Source organism: Drosophila navojoa, chromosome 5 (assembly GCF_054131105.1).
Source record: "Drosophila navojoa isolate 15081-1374.11 chromosome 5, UAZ_NAV_1.0, whole genome shotgun sequence".
Classification (NCBI taxonomy): Eukaryota; Metazoa; Arthropoda; class Insecta; order Diptera; family Drosophilidae; genus Drosophila; species Drosophila navojoa.
Genome location: NC_142893.1, coordinates 10,191,278 through 10,215,867, shown reverse-complemented (window position 1 = coordinate 10,215,867; position 24,590 = coordinate 10,191,278). Strand labels below are relative to the sequence as shown.

Below are 24,590 nucleotides of genomic sequence, written 5' to 3'. Positions count from 1 at the left end.
TATAGGAACAGACTCCCCTGATATAAACTGAATCATGTTCTGACTTAGAAGGTTTATGGTTGGATAAGCTATTCATTAAGAGTCAACTTTTCTCTGTCTCTCTCACACATTCTCATGCACTTATTCTCCCGCTCTCTTTATCTCTCTGTCTCTATCGCTCTGCCATTGTGGCCGCCTGCGTGACCATGACAAAGGTTCGATGCCGAACAAGAGTTCTTGCCGAACTTGACATGAGAGCCCTTAAATCAATTTCCAAGCTGTGGCGCACAGAACCGAATGCCAAAATCTTCGCTCTTGTGGGCTCCACTGTCTCAGGCGCCACTCAACGTTGATTCAATTGCAGCTCAAAGTTTTGCAACAAAAATGCATCATTAATTGCCGAGCAGAAAGCCAGTCAAGTTAACACAGATGCTGTATGCACACACACACACACACACACACACACACACATAGACTATATAGTGTGTACATATGTGTGTGGAGATGGAGTGAGAAGCGCACTGTTGCCGCTTAATTTGCTGTCGCGGCGTCGACTGCACTTATAAATATGCAATTATGTGCTCAAGCCGAACAACATTGTGCTTGACAGCGCAAGAGGAGAGGAGTGTGAGAGTGGGGCCTGTGGGGCTGGAGGGGTTGCTGAGTTGAAGGCATAAGCAAATCTTGTTACACAAAGCTCTTTAAATATTTAATGATGCACGCCATAAAGTGCAAGGCAGCGTCAAGTTTATGACGCAGCCGATAACAGACACACACACACATATAACCATCCACGCCCACACACACTCACTATCGTGGAGTGCAGCTAATTAAACTGCGGGCCACCCACACTTAAAGCTAGCCCAAATATACAGCCATCTCTCTCGCACTCTAACTTCAACAGCCCACTCTCTCTCTCTCTCTCTCTCTCTCTCTTTCTTTTTTTTTTGCTCTGCCTGTCTCTAGTTACGCTTCCGTCGAGCAGCCCAACTTTTAACGCGCTTATCTCAAACCCCGGCTGCTGCAGCAGTTGCATCCACAAAAGCTCTGCCACCCTGGGTTGCATTTAAGTGTTGCTCTGTTTGCTTAACAAGTTTGCCCATAAAGTTTTCGCAACTGCTACATGGCGCACTCGCTGAATTAAGACCAAGTCTTGATTTTTGGCTGGCCTTCGATTGCGCCAAGAGTTGAGCCACTGGAGGTAGCACGCCGACTATGGCTGACTATAGACTATATAACTGATATAACTCAACTCGAATGAATTTTCCAGAGCTAGCTTAAATTTGATATTCTTGTATAGTATATTAACTATATACTATGTATTAATTATTTTCTTTTGGGTTTTTTTTCTTTTTGTTCTTTGCATATCTGACTTGCATTAATAAAATGTGAATTCGTATTTGTTTGCTCTAGATATACAGACAGCACAGACAATGTTTACAAGCAAAACAAGAGAGCTGAGAACGTAGACAAAACAAATAATGTCAACGCCTTAAAGAAGGTCTCCAATAACAACATGACCACACATTGCACTTATCATAGAAAACTGTAGTGTAATAACTATTAGAAATGCAAATTTATTTTTAATTAAATTATTTTATTAATTATTTATTTTTTTTAAATTTATATTTAATTTTTTTTTATTTTTATTTATTTTTATTGTTCAAAAAATGAGATTAAAAATAAATACCGAGCCATAAAAATGAATATATATATATATAAGGTTATATTTTAATTTTTATATATATATTTATTTATTCTTTTTAAAGTATTTTATTATTTGTAATATATAAATATTTTATATATATTATATTTTTTTATTAATATGTTTTTTTTATGTATTTTATAATAATAATATTTTATTATTAATATTTTTTTTTTGTATTTATAATTTATTGTTAAAATTTTATATTCGTATTAAATAATGCAGCAGACATTATAAATATATTTTTCATGTGTGAAAACCATAAATCTATGTTATCATTCAGTATGAGCTACGCCCACAATAACTTAACATAAGTGGAATGAACATTTACTACGCCCCCTTAATTTATCATATCACAAGAATATAAAAAAAACTATACCGTTACTTATGAATAATGTTATTTAAGTAAAAATCAAGTACGATTAACATTATTGAACTAACTCAAATTGCAAGTAAATTTTATTAAAATTTTTTAATAATAATATATCTGATATTTTTCCTCAAAACGAACCCTCCCACTACTGATTATTATTATTATATTAAAATGCTTGTAAACCATATGGCTCGGCACGTTCCCTTTTGCTGCTGGGTATTCTCAAGTCGTTGCTTTGTCTTTGCTCTATTTTTTATTGCTTCATTCGCCGCGAGCAATTTTCTTTTGCTGTCTCACTCCCACACACACACACACACTCGCTGCCTTTGTCTCGCTCGCTCGCCGCATTCTGTTGCTCTTGAGTGAATGCAATGAAGTGCAGCAAACAAAAGCGTTTTTGTATTCCACGCTTTTGTTTGTCTGCCTGCACGTGAGTGACTGCTACCTCTCAGCTGCTCAAACCCCATTACAACTCCACGCTGCACCCTTTACCCCGCCACACGCTACACTCCCTGCCCAGTCTGGGCCGCTCATATACTATATTGGAGATTTGGGTGAATGCACTTTGTGCGCTGCGGCTTCCATGTAAAGGACCGCAGACCAAGCACAACCTGCCTGGCGACGACAAAGCCACCCAACCTCAGCCTTTGACTTACGATTGAGCAGACCCTGCCACGGCGAAGCAGCCGCCCCTCCAAGTGCAGCCCCAACCAAGCCTCAACTGGCGTGCTCATAAAAATGCATAAACTTAATAACCCGTTGGCTAAACGGAAGGGAAGTGGGGCGGTGGGGCGGGCAAGTTTACAGCAGAAGATAATGGAGGAGGAGGAGGAGGAGGTTCGTTCATGTCTGACCTTCCTGGTTTTGTTTGCGCTTTGTTCGCTCTAAAATGCAAACGTTTAACGCTTTTCGGAATATGCGCAAATTTTACAAAACTGGCGAATTGCGTCTCAATCAAGCGGAACTGTAACGATTTCTGGCATAATTACATGACGAGGCACAACAACAACAACAACAACAGCAACAACAGCAGGGCAACAACAAAATGCCATAAATATATTTTATTGCCTTCCATTCGCAAAAGTAATACCATAAAATGGAAATGTTCCAAGTGAGAGTGATTGACCACAAAGTACCCTATATACATACATATATATGGAAAAGTGTAGTAAGAGTGTTTATACTCTACTCGCCCATTAATCACATCATATATATTAGCTAAGTATATATTTAGCAGATCAGGGCAGGTTTTTAATGCCCTGAATCAAATGGAAAATGAAAAGCCAAAGGGTGCAGAAGGCGTGGCAGACCCCATAAGGTATATAAAGACTGCTTCAGGTTGTCGAGCCGAGTCGAGTTAGTCATTAAAGTCATTAGATGACTATAAGTCTGAACAAATGAAGCAATTATGTACTTAGTGCTGCCATTTTCTCGATTATTATCGGCAGTACGATATTAATATAAATTAATATGAAATATACTGCTAAGTTTATTTTTAATTTTTCCATTTACTAGAAGGGTTTTCTATATATTATATTTGAATTATTTAGTATTATTTAAATTCAGATTTAATTAAAGTATGCTTTGAATAGGGGCATACCCTTAATACCCCTAGCTTATCATGCTCTCCAATCGATCGTATTCTGTGGCCTGCATGCAGGGTATGCAGACACACATATGGGCGTTTCACACACGCTGCGAGACAGTTATTGCCTGCCCGTTTGAGTGGGTGCTGACCCCAATGCCAGCGTCGCAATCCGTTCGCTACGATCCCAATGCCAGGCAGCCAGCCATGCAGGCAGTCAGCTCTACAGTTCCAGCGCCTTTACAAATCTGTTGACACTTTTGAGGTGCTGCGCAAAAACTTGGTACTTGGCATTTTTCACCAGTCAAGCCCTCTCTATGTATGTGTGTGTGTGAGCAATAAAAATAGCTAAAAGTAACAAAACAAAAAATTGAAATTGAAATTGTCGTGAGCGAAATTTGCATACAAAATGTAAAAAATGTGAATTGCCTGAATTACAATATGAATAAGCAGCAGCAGAAAAAAAAAATGCAAACAAAACAAAACAATGGCGCATACGCGTGCTGTGAATGTCTAATTACCCGCAATAACACGCATACGCCTCGTTGTCCGAACAATCGAACAATTTTCCTTTGTTGCGCAAACGCCAAAAGCGAAAACACAAACGTATTGAAAATTAAAAATCAAAATAAATCATGCAGACATATAAATGATAAATATATATAAATATATATATACATATATAAAAAAAAATCTGCAATGCGTGGCGCGACATGGCTTAATGTTTATTTGCTCACACATTTGCTGACATTTTCTCTTAAATATTTACAACAACAAAAATGGTTCCTTATTCGATTGAGCTATTGATGTGAAACGCTGTGCGGTTAAGTTGACATTTTTATACTCATTCATGGAAAATAAAATGGGTATATTGGTTTTGTGTATTATCTGGTTTGCGCTCCTCCTTAGAGACTTGTATATAAAGTGTCAGTGTATATAAAGTGTCAAGACTTTCCCGATCTATTCAGAGGTAGCAATCCCAAATTTATCAAATTTATATACCATTTAAGAATGAATTATATCTGGCTGTGAATGGGCATTGTGCAGTTGGTAATGCCTTACTACAAACGCCATTGTTTAATATTTATGTATTTTTATTTTAAATTATGCCTGAATAGCTAAAAGTAAAATATATATTTTTCTCTCTTATATATCTGAAATACCATCACATTTTCCCTTTCATAGCTGGCAAAAATCTTTGAAACAAACAAAAATTCCATTTATTGAAACCGAAATTCATGTGAAAAGTTAATGAGGCAGATATATTATAAAAAGAAATTAAGCCCGGCATACAATTGGGAAATAAATTAAATTTAATTTTTCCCGCTGCTATCGTCAATGCAATTAACCCAATTAAATAGCCAATTTTATGCTGTGCTTACATTAAATCAGAGTTAATTTTTTTTTATATATACATATATTTTTTTTATTATTTAGCAGCTTCCTGTTTCACTTTTGATGTTTGTTTTTGTTGTTGTTGCCGTTGGTGCTTGTAAAAACATTTACTGTGCTTAATTTGTTCGCTCTTTATTTATGTTTAATTTTTGTTTGTGTTTTTGGGTTTATTTTTTGGAATGAAGGGAAAAGGGCACAAGGTTTGCTCTACAGAGGGCAGCAGAGGAACAGATGTTACACTGTGGTTAAAACAAATTAAAGAGAAATTAAATACGACTGCAGAGTTTTAATTAAAACGAAATTCAGCGTGTATTGGTGGCTTGAGATATGCAATTGAGAGAGCTCGAAAGAGTAGAGTAGATGAATATGACAAAAAACCAATATAAAAGAAAGATGTATTTAAATAGACGAAATGAGACTTGAGACTCGAGACTCGCACAAGATTATTATTTTTATATGCTTATGCGCTTTCCCAACTGCAAAGAAAACCCTCAGCTCAAAAGTTCAGCCAAGTTTTTCGTAACATAAATTTCTATATACGAGCTTATAGATATGCTCACATTTACTTTTGGTATTCAGCTGAGCTCTTAGTGAGGAGGCACAAGCTTATGTGAATATATGAATATATATTCACATTTACTTTAGCTATGCAGCGTAACTCTTATTGAGGCACATCTGAGGCACATCAGCTCGAAATCCCCACATTCTAAACATTTTTAGCATTGGCGCCCAAGTGAATTGAAGTCGCTTGTTTGGTGGGAGAATGGAATCATTATGATGTTTATTGCCCGAGCCCCTGACACTGAACTTGTATTTTGTTCATTTTCGTGTGGCATTTTACAATGTTGGGGCATTGTTTTTCGCTTTTATTGTGGGCATCTTTTCGTGGGCAACTCAATCGAAATTTATGCCCCACAAACCTGAGGGGCAGCCAAGCGTTTCGAATGCTAATGCCGAAGGTTGCAGCAGCATTGCATAAGCGCCACGTCTGGCCAGCATTGAGAGCAGTCTCTGGCTGTCTAGACATCTAGAGATGACGGCAAGATATTAGGTTTTTGTGTTGCTCTTCTTGTTAGTATTATATTTGCCAACTCACTGTTGTCAGCTGATAACTGAACTCAAGTGAAACAAAAGAAAACATTTAGGGCTTACAAAGTGTACTAAATATTTCATAGTGAACAAGGGAATATAAGCGCCGCTATTTAATTGATTATATTTGTTTCAAATGTGACTCAGCTTTGTGAAAAAAAAACACATAGTATTCCTCATATATTTATATTTATTTTATTTTTTCGCGCTTGTCTCTCAGCTTAGCATATTTGCCAAATAATTTTATATAATTGAAGTTCGTGTTAAAAACGTAATTCACAATATAAAAAAAAAGACAAACAAATTAGCAAGTAATTCATAAATATAATTTTACAAATGTTGTATTAAATTTCTATATTTAAAAATGAATCAATGTTTCCCAACAACAAGGAATATATTAAAATTTTCTGCTGTATATTGAAATAAATAATAATCAAAACAAGAAAACTAAAACTTAACAAGATCCTGTACAAAAAAAAAATTTATAAATTCTATTTGAAAAAAATAAAATAAAATAAAATAAAAATAAATAAATAACAAAATTTTCTTTTTATATTTTAGCTTCAATAATTTGAAAGAAAAAATTGTAATACAAATTTTGTTGAGATATGAATATAGCATACAATTTACAATTCTAAAATAAAGGAAATTGTAATTATTTAAATATATATGTATATCAGACACACGCAAATGCAACAAATACAAATTCTAAATGTGTAATTTTGTTGTTTTCAACTTAATAAAAGCTATCACATTTAATAATAGAAAATAGCTGCATATGTGAGAGAGAAATTACAGGTCATAATATTTTTCCAATAATTGATCGATATGCATACTCGATTAAGCATTAACTGTAGTTATTAAAAAAAAATGTTGATCGAGACGCGTGGAAATAATGGTGCAGCCAGATGAAACATATACAGTGCAACAATTACGGTCACTATGCAATCATCATAAACTTAATGGCAAATCCGCAACTAGAAAAGCTAAAAAAAAATGTCAATTATAAAAAAACATCGAAAAAAAAAAAAAAAAAAAAAATATATATATATATATATATATATATATATATATATATATATATATATATATATATATATATATATATATATATATATATGTATATGTATATATATTAAAATTGCAATGAAAATGCCTATCGAATGCCTATTGAGGCGTCAATGACGCAACTTGCATTTTATTTTATTTTATTTTTATTTTTATATATATATATATATGGAATGATTTTTATGCTGCCTTAAGCGACGTTTACAGGTATATAAAAATGTATATATATATATTTATATATGCATATATATATCTGTTTATAGATATGCTTCAAGTGCAGCATTTTGCGTGCCTGCACTTGCAAATCACTTAAGAAAATTGCTGACTAAATGCAATTGCATTAATGAATAATAATGTTGACAATGGGCTCAGACAATTATAAATATAGTTGCTTTTTTTTTTTTTTTTGTAGTTTTTGCCTGAAAGACCTATATTTTTAAATGCAACTTGTTTAAGGTAAAGGCCTTAAGCTAGAATGATGATTGAGTTTGAGAAAGCAAAGGTGAAATATATGAATGCATATTTTAAGCACATTTTAGTGAGAAATTTTATTTGAGTACATTTTTTTAAACAATTTAATTAAATTATTATTATTATTATTATTATTATTATTATTATTATTATTATTATTATTATTATTATTATTATTATTATTATTATTATTATTATTATTATTATTATTATTATTATTATTATTATTATTATTATTATTATTATTATTATTATTATTATTATTATTATTATTATTCTTATTATTATTCTTATTATTATTATTATTATTATTATTATTATTATTATTATTATTATTATTATTATTATTATTATTATTATTATTATATCATATTTAAATTAAAAATATATATTATTTATATAAATTTTATATATACTTTTTAGACTTAGTTTTTAATATTTAAAAAAATATAATTATTATTATATTATTATATTAATATAAATTGTATATACAAAACTTGCAATAAATATTTTATATAAATTTAAAGAGTGCCATTTTTAAATAATTAAAATGAAATATTTATATAAATTAAGTTTCAACTGATTTAAAAAGTATTTTTAAGCCAAACATTTATGATTTCTATTGCCTAAAAGAGCTTTTATGCAATCTATGTTTGCTCATCGATTTCATTAACACTAAACAACAACTCGACATATTTTTATTGATTGCACTTTTCGCTAATTGTTTTTATTTTTAGCCTGAATAAAGAGTCGAGTTGACATAACTCACAGATATTTGATATCCGCTTTGGCTAAAAGCCACAATAATTATTTATATTAATTTATTTGCTTGAAGTGCTTTGAAGTGATTTGTTAATTGTTTATGAGCCTGATATTAACTGTTTGTTTTTTTTTTTAAATACATTTGGAGTGACAAAGAAAGAAATATTTATATATATAGAAGCAGCTTTGATAGCAGCTTATATCTTAATCTGACATGATGTGCATCTTTTAATTAAATATATATAAACATGCCTTTTTAATTTTTTAATTAACTTTTATTTGTCAGTCTCCTGCTGTTATATCTATATAAATAACCTTATATTATATACATATGCTTAATCAATTTCAGCTGCAATCAGTTGCAAGACTTGACTCGACTATCAAGTGGCTTTTACTTGTCTTGACTTTTGCTGTTGTTGTTGTTGTTGTTGCTGTCGCTGCCACCGAATTACAACGGCATCAATCAAGATTGTTCCAGTTGCTGTCACTTCATACACATGAGCTGATAAGAGACTTGACACCTTGCTTGTTGCTGTTGATCCACACCCACTCGGCGGCCGTTGAGCCAACAAATTGCAAATTGTTCAAACGACTTCCTTGCGTAGTCGTAATTCAATTAAATGCGACGTGCATGGGATGATAAATCATTGTGTTATTACACGTTCTCAACTAGCCAGAGGTTACGATCTTCTGTTACATAAATGGCAAACTGTTATATAGGCTATATATCCCTCTATATATATATGCATATATACTATTCGAGTTATTACTAGGTTAATGCAAATTGATTCGCCGCGAGCTCTCGTTGTTGGTTTGTTGTCAAGCTGACTTTGAAGTTTAGAATGGAACATTTTGAAGGAAGTTTAACTAGATTTATATATCTCTTAATTTTTATATCGGATAAAGTAAATTGAACTTGAAATAAAGCAAATATAAAAGAAATATTTCTATCAAAATTTTAGTTTAGAAATTTATAAAAAGAAAAAAGATTTTATTCATATTTTTATTAATCTATATCTATATTATCTATCTATTATATTATTATATTATTATTAATTATTAATTATTATATTATTATTAAAAATCAATCCAATAAATTTCAATATCAGCTTAACAATTATAGAGCAATATTCAGCTCTAACAAAAGCCAATTATGAGTATTCACATATTTTATTCACACATTCATTTCAGTGTTTACAACAAATATTTAACTTTCTATTACAAATTTCCACAATGAACCTAAAACTAATGCATTTTCCTTTGCTCTTTCTCTTTGTAGGTAAGTCAAGTCCATAACAATATGCAACCTGGCACTATAAACAATATATGTATGTATGTATGTTCAACTTTAATTATCTGCACAAACTGTTTGGCATTGTGTGTGATAGGCAGAGTGCATTGCATGTCTGCGTTTTTGCGATACATTTTCAGTAATCCGTCTAGACAATGCCGCCATTGTTTAGCTCAGTCGCCTAATAATAGAGCCGGGCACTTCAATTGATATTTTATCATATTGCTGACAGTATTAATTATAATAAATGCTCTCTCAATGTGAGTGAAACTAAAATCCAACTGCATTCAGATTGCATTAAATATCAAATTCAATTTCAAATCAATTTTGCTGCAAATTTTTTATGAAATTTAATTTCAAGTTAAGCAAACAGTTTTGTTAGTTGTGCCAGCTAAACTCAAGCTAAACTTTGGTAGAAAAATGTAACAATTTGTCTAAAATATGTTTGCCAAGTCAACATGAATGAAAAACGAGCAGAGGCGAGAGTGTGTGATGTGTGTGTGTGCGGGCTTGGCTATGTAATAAATGTGTGTGCGTGTGTGCGTGTTTGGTCAGCCTTGAACCACACCTTGTGTGTGGAGCATTGAGATGCTGTAGAGTATGTGGTTTAGTTAAACTTTTTCAAATGTAATTCAAGTCAAGAGCTGCAAATCCAAAGCCTTAAGGCTAAATGTTAAATCTTGCGATTTTACAGGGTATTTATTTAAAATGATATATCTTTGTTGCTCTTAAATCTAAATTCAGCTGCAAATTGTGTAAAAATGTTAAAATTACATTAAATTTACTATATAATAATAAATATATTGTTTAATTTAAAAATATTTTCAGCAATTTCTGCATTTTCTGCTTGATTTTTGCTTGTTGCTCTTAAATTTATATTCAGCTGAAAATTGTGTAAGAATGTTTAAATTCCATTACTACACACACTTTTGCTACTAAATATCTTTTTTTTTTTCAAATTAGGAATATTTGCAGCATTTTCTGAATTTTCTGCATTTTCTGCTTGACTTTTGGTTAATGAATTTTCCACAGCTGCCAACTGTTTTGGATACCACATCCAGTACCTATTGCCCGGTTCTTAATGCAGCTCCTGCATATCAGATTTTCCCCCAAATTTCAACAGCCAAAAAGTTCAGCTCTGTGCGTATATCAAGTTTTTTAATTGAGAAATTGGATTTGTTAATTGAATGAGTAACTCGCTGCAGCAACTACAAGCGCAGATGCCAAACACACGCACACACACACACACACTCACACACACTCATACAGACATGCACACATGCTGAGAGCTGTGACTTTTGGCATGTGGTGCGCCTTGGTGCTGCGAACTTGGACCCTTGTCCATGACTTGTTTGCTCTGCTGTCAATATTTTATAATGGCGTGTGCCAAATTATGGTGTATGTACATACATGTATGTACAACACATATATGTATGTGTGTGTGTGTGTGCAAAAGTTTGTGACTGGCATGCGGGCAATAGCGGTATTATCCTGTTCGCCTTTGTTTGCTTATCACTTGTCTTGGCCAACTGCAGGGTTCTTGTTTATTTGCGAGGGTTATACAAATGTGAGCATATGTGTATGCGAGGGATTGCTAATAAGTTGCGAGAATAGAGCAGTTGGGTTAACTGGCTGATTGAAGTCTGTTTATATAGGTTAGCTAATGAGTTGCTGGAGCTGATTGAAGTCTGTTTATATAGGGCATAGATGGGAGGGCTGATTTATACCAGGTGTGGGATAGGTTTGCTTATCATACCCGGGCTCGCCTACTATATCAGCGCTGACTTTAAGCGAAGATCTTGAATAGTTATCCATTCAATTTATTTCTAATTTGCAACAATTGTTTCTCTCTCTCATGCCATCTCTCCCTCTCTCTCTCTCCCTCTTTGCAAATGATTAAGCGCTGTGCATTTCATGCGCTTAATTAAATGACATGTAATTTAATTGAATCTATGGCATAATTAAGTGCTTAAATTAATTTGTCGTCGACTCTCAATGTTTGGTGTGCCTGTTTCTTTTTTCATGCCATTTATGTAGATTATTAATTGCGCATACGCCCAGTTGCACTGCAATGCATCTCATATGCATTCGACTTTTAATTGCATATTTTTCAATTAAAAACTATAAAACAAAAAGGCAAAAAGAGAAAAAAAAATACTCCGCAATTTGTGGGAGGTCCACATGGAATAAAACGCGCGCGCACTCTGTATGTGTGTGTGTGTGTGTATTTGCTGTAGATTTGTTTATGCGATTGCATTGTTTAATTGAATTTGCTGTACTGTAACAAATGCGAAATAAACAAAAGAAATAAAACATGAACAAAAAGTACCGGATATAAATGTTTCAATTGTATGCGAGAACAATAAATAAATATATACCAAAATCTGTATATATGTATGTATGTATGTAATATGCATTTGAGTGCTGAATAATGGACTGTCAGATACGCTTAATTATATATATTTTATAAATTCTTACGAAGCTCTCTTGAAGCTTGAAGCTCTCATATATTGAATAATTATTTTTTTAAACGCATATAAATACCCTATAAATTTATTTTATTTGCAATATATCAAGTCATACATCATTTTCGCTTTCAATATAATATATCATTAATTTTTTTAGCTTTCATAAACTTAATATTAAATATCGCCCGCAAATTTTGTTGTTGCAATTATTATTATTATTATTATTATTATATATATTATATATTATTATTATATATATTATTTATTATTATTATATATATTATATATTATTATTATATATACTTGAGCCACATATTTATTTGTAATCTATGTTTTCTTGATATGCTTTCAATATGCCACGCAAAGGGAATTCAAATAAATACGCATAGCTCCTTATCAGACGTCTATAAATAATTGCCATAACTTTTGCTATCAGAACTTTCTTGCTTTATAAAGGGTATACCAAAAGCACACAAAAAAATAATAAAAAGGCCACAACAAAAGTTCAGAAGTGCAATTAATTTCTGTAGTACTCACTTTTAAGCGTTCCCTTTTGCTGTTTGGTTTTTTGCTTTTGGTAATCGCATCGCATCTCTTCGAAATACATATATATATATATATATTTTTTTTTTCCTGTTTTGCAAGTATTCTCAATTAATTTGGTGCGCAATAAATCACGAGAACTGTTACCACTGGATTTATTCACATTTTTTTGTTTTGTATTTTCTGTTTTCACAAAACTTTGCCAAATTGATAAATGGATGCAAATGGAGCCGGCACTTTGATACTAAATAGTTTGGCTATATAGTTGAAAAATAATAGAGACTTAATAAAAGAGACTTGTATATAAAATGCTATTTCTGTAGTGTAATAAAATTATAAAATTTGTTGTGCATATGAAAATTTGTTATATGTAAAGATTAAACAAATTGTCTATTATTTGTTTGCATATTTTTTAATTTAATTGCTGCCAAATCTATTTCTAAAATGTAATTATTATTATTTTTTTTTGTTATATTTTTTTGTATTAAAAAATTAATATTATTTATTTTTTTTAATTGTTAGAAAAAATACAAAATTTTTTTTTATCCATAAATACTTTTTTTTTTTTTTAATTTTTATAGAATTTATTTTTACATATCTAAATATTAATAAAATGAATAAATTTTTTATTTATTTGATATTATATTTTAAATTATTTTGATTATTAATTACTATTAAATTTATTGTTTAATTTTTTTTTTGTCATTGACGGAAAATTATACAAATAATTTTAAAAATTTAACATTCAAGAGCTGAATTTGCTTTGATAACCGGCAGTTAAAATTCAAATATTTTGATTGTTTAGCTATACTCTGTATATATGTTAAGCACATAGATAGATAGTAGAGTAGAGTATAATATATGCATACATATTCGCTCCATTTCATGCGCGTGTGTGTGTGAAATGGACATGTAATAATATTTCTCTTGTTGCTGCAGTCGAGTCGAGACAAATATCAACGTACATATTTTTGAAAGCCACCTGAGCAGACGGCAATAGAAGCAAAATGTGGACGTGAATGCAGAATGTCATTAAATGCTCGACTGGCTGCTTGGTTGGTTGGTTGCCTGGTAACCCTCTGGCATAAGGTGGCTGCGTCATGTTTTCTTTTACCATTGGCTTTCGCTATGATAGCGCACCCTAGTCTACATACAGAAACGTATACGTATTTATAGAGCAGAACAAAAAAAAAAAAAAAAAACAAGTAAGAAGACTCTAGTCGAGACTGCTCGACTAGGAGATACCCTGAACCCTCCAAGCTGATATTCTTATCATTCTGCACTTCTTTTATGCACGCACACATGCATACATATGCATCCACCCTCACGCGCCCGCGCTCTGCTATTTGCGCAGTAAGCAGCGACTGCGCTTGGGCTGCGCTGCAGTGTGGGCAACAGTATGAGAATTTACTTGGTGAATAACTTCGTTTGTAAACATACGATCTTAATGAAATTTTCAGGGCGTAATTATATGGTCAAAATGTGTGTACGTTCCAAAGCACAAGTCTCTAGTACTTGAAATACGTTTTTTACAAATTGGGGGCGAAGGGGGCATGGTATCCAAAATCTGTTGATTACAAAATGTTTGTATTCATCATACTTATATACACAGTAAATCTGAAGTCTCCACGTCTAATAGTATTCCAATGAGGCTCAAAAAACAAAATCAATTTTTCGATTATTCTCGATAAAAAAGTTATCGGATGAGTTATCGAAAAAAGAAAGCAAACTCGTACTGCGTATGGTACACACGAGTATGCACACAAAATTTCAGCTCTCTAGCTCTTATATCTTCTGAGATCTCGGCGTTCATACGGACGGACGGATGGACGGACGGACGGACGGACGGACGGACGGACAGACGGACAGGGCTATATCAACTCAGCTCGTCATGCTGATCAAGAATATATATACTTTATGGGGTCTGCGATGATTCCTTCTGCCTGTTACATACTTTTTCACAAAAACATTATACCCTGATTTCCCATTTTCAATGGGTTCAGGGTATAAAAAGACGCCCACACATACACAGCTAGCAGAGCTATTCATTCCGTTTCTGTGCATCTGCATTTGTATTACACATCCGTCTGTCTCACTGTCTCTCTCTGTCTCTGTCTGTCAATCAGTCTGACCGCCTGCGTGCTCTGTCGCTTGCACTTCCTTCTTTTATGTCAGTTTCGAACAGGAAATTTTAAGCACGGAAATCATGCGCAAGCGACAGCGACAACGACAGCGACAACTACAACAACTGAAACTACAACGACTACAACTACAACTAACAATTGTTATAGCAAAAGTAACAACAGCATTTACAGTTGACAATTTTTGTTAGTTTTTCGCTTTAGCATTCGCATTCGCATACACTTAATATTCGCACTGTCACGCTGGCTTTTGGCAAAAAAGTTTCCGAGTTGCCGAAAATCCTTCATTTGTCAGGCACATTGAGGGTTAAGACTTAACATGCCAACTTTGTGCTCAACACACGCCCCATTTGCCACATGCAACATGCCGCATGCCGCATGCCGCATGCCACATGCCACACGCTCGTCTGTCTCTCTCTCTCTGCTCGCATGCTTGCCATTTAATTAGCAAGCGCACTTAACAGGCTCTTCTTCAATCAAGCTGACAACTCTGACAAAGTGGCGAGAAAAACAAAAAAAAAGATTGTGTGTTGCCACAATTTAATTTCGTTGCTCCTTTCAGGGCCAAACTATACATAGAAGAAGAAGAAGAGGTTGAAACATGCAATGCGAGTTAGAGAAATAAGTATGTGAGCTTTGCTTATTTTTAGAGAGAGAGCGAGAGAGATTTTGTTTATAATGTGCGAAAATGTGTTTGGACTTTAATCAAATACTAAATTGCAATGATGTAAGTATTATACAAAACAATATTTGTGATTAGAGGGTGCAAATGTAAAATATATAGAATCGCACACATTGTAATCTTGTTTTGAAAACTAGAATTCAATATATTATATAAACAAATATATATTAAAGTGCAATGAATTCCTCATACTAAAATCCAAGCAAATTGCATTAATTAAAAATCTAATTTCAATAGAAATCAATTTGCATTAGACACGCCAATGGGCGTATCAGCAAATGATAAGAGCTATTCGGAGTGGAGATCGATAGAGATGCACTTGTGAAACTTGTGAGACGTCATAGACTCTGGTTAGAATTGCTTTGTTTATATTTTTGTATATATTATATATGTATATTATTATATATATATTTTATATAGACAGAAAAAGTAATACACATAATCAATAAACCTTGTTCAATACGCTGATGCGATGTATTAAGGACAGCAGAAGGCGTGACAGTATTTTAATACTAGATCTGGATGATAAGTAGAGTCGAGTCCATTCGATTTTTAATTCCGAGTTACCTAGATACATTATTATAGCTGGGTCACGAAGGACTTTAGGGTATAGCCTAGTCGAACACGTTCTGCTGGAATACTTTTACTTGTTTTATTTATAGAGTATAGTGTTTTATATAGATCCATAATTATATATAGAAAATATAAAAAAAAAATATATATAATAAATAAAATTCAAGGTATTTCCTAGACGAGCATTCTCTGCTGAAATATTTATATTAAATTTATTTATGTATTTATTTCTATATATATATATATATATATATATATATATATATATATATATGTATTTATTTATTTAGTTATTAATGTAGTTATTTATATATGTAATTATATATTTATTTACATATTTATTTATATATTTTGTTGTATATTTATTAATTTGTATATATGTATATGTATTTATTTATTTATTCATATTTTTATTTTTTTTATTTATTATGTATTTATTTATGTATTTATTTATATATTTAATTATATTTTTTTTATATATATATATTTATTTATTTTTTATATATTTATTTATGTATTTATTTATATATTTATTTATATTTTTATATATATATATATTTATATATTTATTTATATTTTTTTATATATATATATTTATTTATTTATTTATATATTTATTTATTTCTATTCTATTTATCTATCTTCTATTTATTCTGCTCGATGAAACTATTTAATTAATTCTTTTAATGGCTGCAACGTATAATTACCTAATAGCTCGCTTGACTGTTAAAGCAACAAAAAATTGTTGCAAGTGCCTTTAAAGAGCTTGGGGCAAATGTTCTGTTTATTTTATTTTGTTCTCTGCTGTTGCTTCTCTTCCAACTAATTTGCACATTTGCTTTTGCTGTTGTTTTAATGCCAAAGCAAATGTTTTTTCAACTTTGCAGCAAGAACGTTGTGTGTATATGTGTGTGTGTATGTGTGTGTGTGTGTGTGTGTGCTTAGAGTTAGATGTCTTTAAAGTGACACGTTAAAGGCAACAGGCGCGATGCCTTGAGGGGCTGCAGCAGCTGCATTCAAGTCAACTTGCCATGGGCTTGTTTTCGTCTCTTTGTGGTCTGTTTGCAACATGCAACATGGAAATGGCGGCAGCTGCAACAGCCAACAGCCAACTGCCAGCCACTTGCCTTTTGCGTACTCCGAGAAGGCGGCCAACAGCATTTCCGGCGCTTTTGAATTTTTCGGCTATCGCATAGCGAAATGAGTTGCGCTGCCACAATGCCAATTTAACTGTATAATTGCAACAGAGCAAACAAAATGCTGATTACAGTGCGAGAGTGAGAGCAAGGGAGAGGGAGACAGAGAGAGAGAGACAGAGAGAGACAGAGAGAGTAAGGCATAATAAGCTTTGCGTGAGCTGCATTTGACTGCAATCTGGTTATGGCATGACTTAAAGACGTTCATTAGAAAGAGTTTAGCTGAGCAGCCACAAAAGGGCCACAGAAACAAAAACCAGGCTAACAATGAGCGCCAGCTGGGCGTATGCTGAATGTGGAAAATGCTGTCGTTGCTGCTTGTTGAGTTTCATTTCTTTTTTTACTCCATTTTGAATGCTTTTTTAATTATGTGATAAAGCGTGGAAGGAGCTGAAGTGGCTCTCCATATGTATATAATTATATATATAATTATGTATGTATATTTATGGCATGGCTGTGGCAATATACCTCGCATTAAGTATACGCAGAGCTGGTCGTAGTTGACTTTTGCTGCTATATGCAACTTTAGTCTTTAAGTTAACTGTATTTTAAATAAGGCAAGGAATATTAAGCAACAAATTAGACACCTGTATTTCACTTTTATACCAGCTTGACAAGGGTATTTATGCAAAAATAAAAACATTATTCTTATGCGCCCTTTTCTGCATATCATATTTATTTATCATATTGCATAAAAGAGGGCTGCCACAGCCACTCAGTCTAGACTTTTAAGTGTTGCACACACACATACACACACCTACACACACACACACACACACACCTGCACCTGCTCATCAACTGTATCTTGTAGCTGCATCTCATTGAGCGTGCGCCCAACCGTCGTCATTTGATGCAATTTCTTTTCTTTTCGCCCGTTTTATATATGTTTTTTTTTTATTTTCCAGCCAGGTGCATTCGAATGTTGACTTTTTGCAGCTGCAGTTGCAGTATGCGTCACGTATTTGATTGAAATTCCATTTGATTATTGATGCTGATGAGTTTTACGCTGATGACAGCTGCTGGCTGGCCTCAACTTTGCACTTTACGCTCGATAATGCCTCGGTTGTATCCCTTTCTCTCTCTCTCTCCCTCTCTCGCTCGCTTTCTCTTATTCTCTTTGGATTTCATATTGAATCTATTTTTATATTTTGTACAGTGCCCAAGCTGTCGCAGCTTGTCTCTGTCGGCATTACTTGTGGTAAGCTCACACATATATGTATGTGTGTGTGTGTGTGTGCGTGTGCTAGCATATGCCACATTCTTGCCTTAACTTGGCCAAGTCAAGTTTATTTTTTGCTATGACCCAAGTTAGCTTGAGCCAGTTGCAACGGCTTGCATCATAATAATAAAGGAAAACAACAAAAAAATCTACTTCTACGGGCAGTAAATTGCGAGCAGATTTTGATTGCCAACAGCTCAGCAGCATCCTGAGTGAATTTTATTACTTTACAGCGAGAGTTTATAGAAGACATAATATTATTTTTGTTATATATTTCTTTATCTTATATAGATTATGACCAAACTAGATTGATTTCTTACCCAATATAATACATATTTATGTAGCAGCTGCTTGAGCTAGTAATAAGTAAGTTTTATCTGTTGATCTTGCATTGGGCTGAGTCAATTGTGCTCTCTGGGATGGGTTCCTCAGTTGATCTGTAGAGCACTCCTTCAAGCTATATCTCCAGGGCAATGCCTAGGCTAAACTGCACTTGCTGGCCTTCAATCGTGTCCTACAAGTGCTTGGGCACTCCCAGCGCCAGCCAAGGTGAATCTATACCAAATATAGCTTCAATACGGAAGCACAACTAACGTAATACCTTGCCGCATTTTCAATATTCAGCAATTTCATTCGTTCTGCCTTGTATTTAGTCGCACTCAACTAAAAACTCTCATAGAGGAAATCAAATCCAAGAAATATATTCATATACGCATATAAAATGCTCAACATTTATGGCTCGACTCGTTCCAGTTTCTTGGATCATTTCGTATACAGTAGCTCTAGTATGTTAATGTACGCTAAGCAGATGCAAATGCTCCTCTGGCTAGTTGTTTGTTTTTATAATTTAGTTGTTGTTGCTGTTGTTGTTGCTGTGGCTGTAGCTTGGCCTGATTATGTTAATTTCCATTAGTTGCATTTGAGTGCGCATATGTCGCATCAAGTTGTCCGTCTAACCAAATAACGACAAGACTTAAGACCCTAAGCAGCTTGGGCAGCTGCAGGCGGCTTACAGAGGTCAAAACAAGAGCTTAAATTGCAGCAGCTGCAATTAGAGTGAATAATTTGGCAAATACGAATGGGAAATGCAGCTGAAAATATATTTAATTTATGTGATGGATAGCTGTGCTAAAAGTCTATTGACCATGTGCAAGTGTTGGTTGTTGTTGTTGTTGTTGGCCAAGTGAAGTGTCAAAAGCAGCAACTCAAGCAAGTCAAGCCATTTAACACTACGTTTAACCACTCAAATGCTATGAATTATATTCATATATATAGTATACACATAACTGTAAATTTGTATATTTAGTAAATTTCTAAATTTGTCTAATTATGATTTCATTTATTTATAATTAGCTGCGGCTGCTTCTGCAGCTTATTTAGCTTCAATTGCGCCAGCTGTTTGTGGCTGCAGGCGCTAAACAAGTTCGTGTGTGTGTGTGGGAGGGGGCGTGCCTGTGGCCAAGTGCTGCCAAGTCTAATTAGCCCCATAATTGAGGCCGACATTTGGCTTTAGCCGTGACAGTCCTGCAATTAAAATTCCTTTGCCAGCACTCATGCCACACACACACACTTGGCCCAAAGGCGCTTGTCGCACATGTCGAGCATTTGCGGCTAACCAGATACACTGCTGCCAGGCGTTGCTTCAATTCAGTTCCATTTTTTCTCACTCTCTCTCTCTCTCTCTCTCTCTCTGTCTCTCTCTATCTGTCTGTCTTTTTGCAGCTTGCAATTCGGCTCAGTGCATTTGCATTTGCAGCTGCAGCTGCCTCATGCGGCATGCAGCGTGCGGCACGTGGCTGGTCATTATTAGCTGCATTGATTTGCCTGCCCCATTCAAAAGCCGTTTTAATTGTTCTGGGAACTTCGATTGGGGGCAGCTCCACTAATTGCCTGCTGGCTTTTTATGAAGCGAGCGAGTGGCACGTGGCAAGTGGCAAGTGGCAAGTGCAGCAGCAATTCGCAATTGAGGCATTAATTATATTATGGTTTTTTTTTTTTTTTCAGCAAATTGAAAACTCAACCAGAGCTGGAAATTTATTTTTAAACTCGCAAATAATTGCGGAGAATTATAAAACAAAAATTTGTGTGGATTTATTTTATATTTGAAACTAATTAGGGTGAAAATTGGCATGCAAATTCATTAATTGGGATTTGCTTGAGAGCTTTTGATAAGTTTTGAATGTAGATTTTAATTGATATAAATATATTTCTTATTTAAATAAAAAAAAATGGAGGACTAGAAATTTTCATTTTTTTACAGAAAGAAAAAAATATTAAAAAATAAAAAAAATAAAATAAAATAATAATATAACTTTAATTTGAAATAAAAAAATATTAAAAGAAAAGAAAAGAAGAAAAAAAAATATTAAAAAAGAAAAAAATATAAAAGAAATAATATAAAATATATTTATTATTATTATTATATATTATTATTATTATTATATTATTATTTAAGTTAAAAAATATAAATTATATAGAAATAACATATTTTTGCTAATTTTTTACCATATAAAACTTAAAAAAAAAAAATAATAATATATATATATTTTTCCTAATTTTTTACCATTTAAAACTTAAAAATAATAATAATAATTTCTTATGCAATTTAAACAAAATTTACTTTATACAAATTAAAACCCTTAAAACCCCAATCACCTCTATAAACTAATATGCCCCGTTTTATTGGACACAAACCCAACCAAATTTAATTCTCTTCAGCTAACAATGGAATATGAAAATAGCATATTTAAATTTGTGATTTTAGCCACATGTTTTCACGCTTCAGAAAACATTTGTATAAATAAATGATTGGCCTAAATAAACTGATATCTAATCAAATATCAGTTGTCAGCGCATGCTAATTGTATTATTTTCTATAACTAATTAAATTTAATATTTTATGCATAAATAATTATTTAATTTATTGTCTCATTCTCATTCCCATTGCAGAGACTACGATTTATCGCACTGGACAACATTCGCATGCAGATTTAATAATGGTAAGTTCTATGTTGATTTAATACAACAGCTGAAGCTGAAGCTGAATGTGTTGCATGGTCCTTCCGTCGAGCTGTCCGCCTGTCTATCCGTTTTGTTGCCCCTGCCCCATGGTTTCGTGTCGTTGACATTTGGCTAATTAATTTCACGGCCAATTGACGTGTGTCAATTAGCTGGGCACGGTTCGTGGGGTTTACGCAAAGTTCAACATTGAAATTTGTGTGTGGAACGAGAACTTCAAAAGTCAATTAATATATTACATAATAGTCTCTCGTTTGGTTGTTTGCTTTGCCAGCTCACGTTGGCTCACGTAGTTCCATACACACGTTATTATTGTATTAATAGCCAACTAAATCTTGGCTCATGCACAGCCGTTCGAGCCAATTGACTTTGATTCAATTTATTGCCCAAATATGCAAATTCATGCAAGTAACTTACAGCATTTGCTCCAAACACTTTGTGTTGGCCTATTAGAGAGAACGTGTTCAGCTAATCAAGAATATGTTTTATTCAAATGCCATCGAGACTTGACATTTTCTTGCCTAACCTTTGTTGACCTTCAGTGCGAAACAAGGCTTTAATTGAACATTAATGTACTTTTGGTATACCCTGTTATTGTTGAAAATTATGTTTGAAGGAGGGAGTGAGAGGAGAGAGAGAGAGAGAGACAAAGAACGAAAGAAAAAGAGAGGCAAAGAAATAGAGAGAGGCAAAGAGTGACAAAAAATAAAGATATATTTTTCCAGTTGTGAAGTTTCTTATGCCTTTCTTTTCCTAACTAAAGATTACTCTAAAGTAAAAACAAATACTTTTCCAGGCACTACCCTACAGAGCAATCTATGTTGTTTAGTCAGTTAATTGCCTAATTGCCTCCTCTTAAGTTTTCAACTTAGGCTATTTAAAATGTATAAGATTTCCTTGGGAGTCATACCTTATATATAACATATTCGCCAGGGTATTTGCTACTCTGTCATTCTCTAAGTACTCGTGCTCGTATATATTTATCTATGTCTCTTTATGCTGAATTAGATTCATTATCTCACATGCACGTTCTTTCCAGTCAGGTTCCCACTTTGTGCAATACTTAAACATTTATCACCTGGGGTAATTCCTAACTTATATCTATATATACACATATGTATAAGTATGCTTATTGCTAAAGCTGCTTTACTCACACGCTCTTGCTACTCTTTTTCCGTCTTGCTCAATGCTTTAAATATAACGCCTCTCTATGCGATGCTCATAATTTCAAGTAGTGCACACAAACATTTTTGAACAAAGAGCTGGGAGCTACCAAACTATATTTATGAACTTGTTTGTGATAGATCCGAAATCAATGGCCGGCAGTTGTGAGCTGAGCAAAATACTTGCTTACGGATTGCGCGTATCAAGTTTCCGTATTTGTCTATTAAACTTGACGTATTAACGGATCGCATTAATCTTCGTTGTCTTTGACGCAATTCTGTTGTTTTTTCTCTCTCTCTCTTTCCCTCTCTCTCTATCTCTCCCTCTCTTTTTCGTTCAGGCAATTTGCTTGACTTGCTGGGTCTTGTTCTTGGTTTGGCTTAAATGGCGTTAAATGAATGTTCACAATGTACGCCAAAAGCGATTAATTTGAGAATGTGTGGGTGTGCGTGTAGGTGTGTGTGTGTAGCTCCGTTGCGCTCACTTGGGCGTGGCAACAAACCCGAAACTGGCAGCAAAATGTCGCCTACTTTCTGTTCGCCTCCACTGTCTGCCCTGGCGCCCCTCCACTCACCCCTCTCTCCTCCGCCGAGCTGCTTGTTGGGCGTGTGAGAAGCAATTTATCTTTGGCGTTTTGCTGTTGCTCCTGTTGCCGCTTACTTTCGCCTCGCCATCTGCTCTTGCCTGCCTCATCCTCTTCTTCTTCCTCTTCTATCTGCTGTTTTCCCCCTCGTGCGCTGGGCAAATTATGCGAGTCGCGCATTTTTGTGTTGCATACTTTTGTGCGCTCGCTTTGCCACTCTCCCTCAGACACACACACACACACACTCGTACGCACACACATTTACATAGTGCGCACATACCAAAAATTAATATACTGACATACCTTCGTTGGCATGCGAAAGGCAACCGCTTAGGGCTGCCACTCGACAGCTGCCTCTTTGTAATGAAGTCGAAAATTAACGCATTTTTCTCTGTTGCTCCATCAGCAGAGGCAGTGGAATCTGAGCGAAGAAAATGTGCGGAACGAGATGTCGTTTTTAATTGAAAAAAGGAAGAGTTTTGAAGATCTCAAAGAGAACTATATTTATTATGTTCTAGATTGTTGAAGTAAATCTAAGAGAGGAGGTAAAGAATTGTACTCTCGCTTGGTTAATATGCATTAAATGCATGATATCGTATATTTAAGTGAGATAAGGTATAACATGCCATAGACTAGACCTAGGGCAACAGATTTTTTTATACCCTGAACCCATTGAAAATGGGAAATCAGGGTAAAATGTTTTTTTTTGTATATATACTAGATATAATATGTTTTATTATTATCTTATGTAAAGGCTCGCAGATTTTCTTTGTTATTAAATCAACTAGGTGTCTAATTAGTATCTCCAGGGGTTTACTATCTACCGGTTCTCTACTAAAATATAAATTTGGAGCAGTTTAGTTGCTGATTAAACTAGCAAATTGTATTATCAGCCTTTTAATATAATATTTTTATACCATATGCTATATCCTATATCCTATATCCTATATCCTATATCCTATATCCTATATCCTATATCCTATATCCTATATCCTATATCCTATATCCTATATCCTATATCCTATATGCTATATCCTATATCCTACTATATCCCATATACTATATCCCATATCCTACATCCTATATCCTATATCCTTTATCCTATATCCTATATCCTATATCATATATCCTATATCCTATATCCTATATCCTATACTCTATATCCTATATCCCATATCCCATATCCTATATCCTATATCCCATATCCCATATCCTATATCATATATCCTAAATCCTATATCCTATATCCTATATCCTATATCCTATACCCTATATCCTATATTCT

The 24,590-nt window shown here is 33.6% G+C and overlaps 1 protein-coding gene across 2 annotated transcripts in view; it reads left to right on the top strand.

Annotated features, from left to right (window-relative positions):
• The window catches only part of LOC108654604 (uncharacterized), a 99,324-nt gene that overhangs the window by 44,423 nt on the left and 30,311 nt on the right, over positions 1-24,590 (top strand). For both annotated transcript variants that reach the window (XM_089260720.1, XM_030384349.2), the window contains one exon: positions 21,490-21,539. The gene's annotated coding sequence lies outside the window, so the exon portion shown is untranslated. The remainder of the gene's footprint in view (positions 1-21,489; positions 21,540-24,590) is intronic.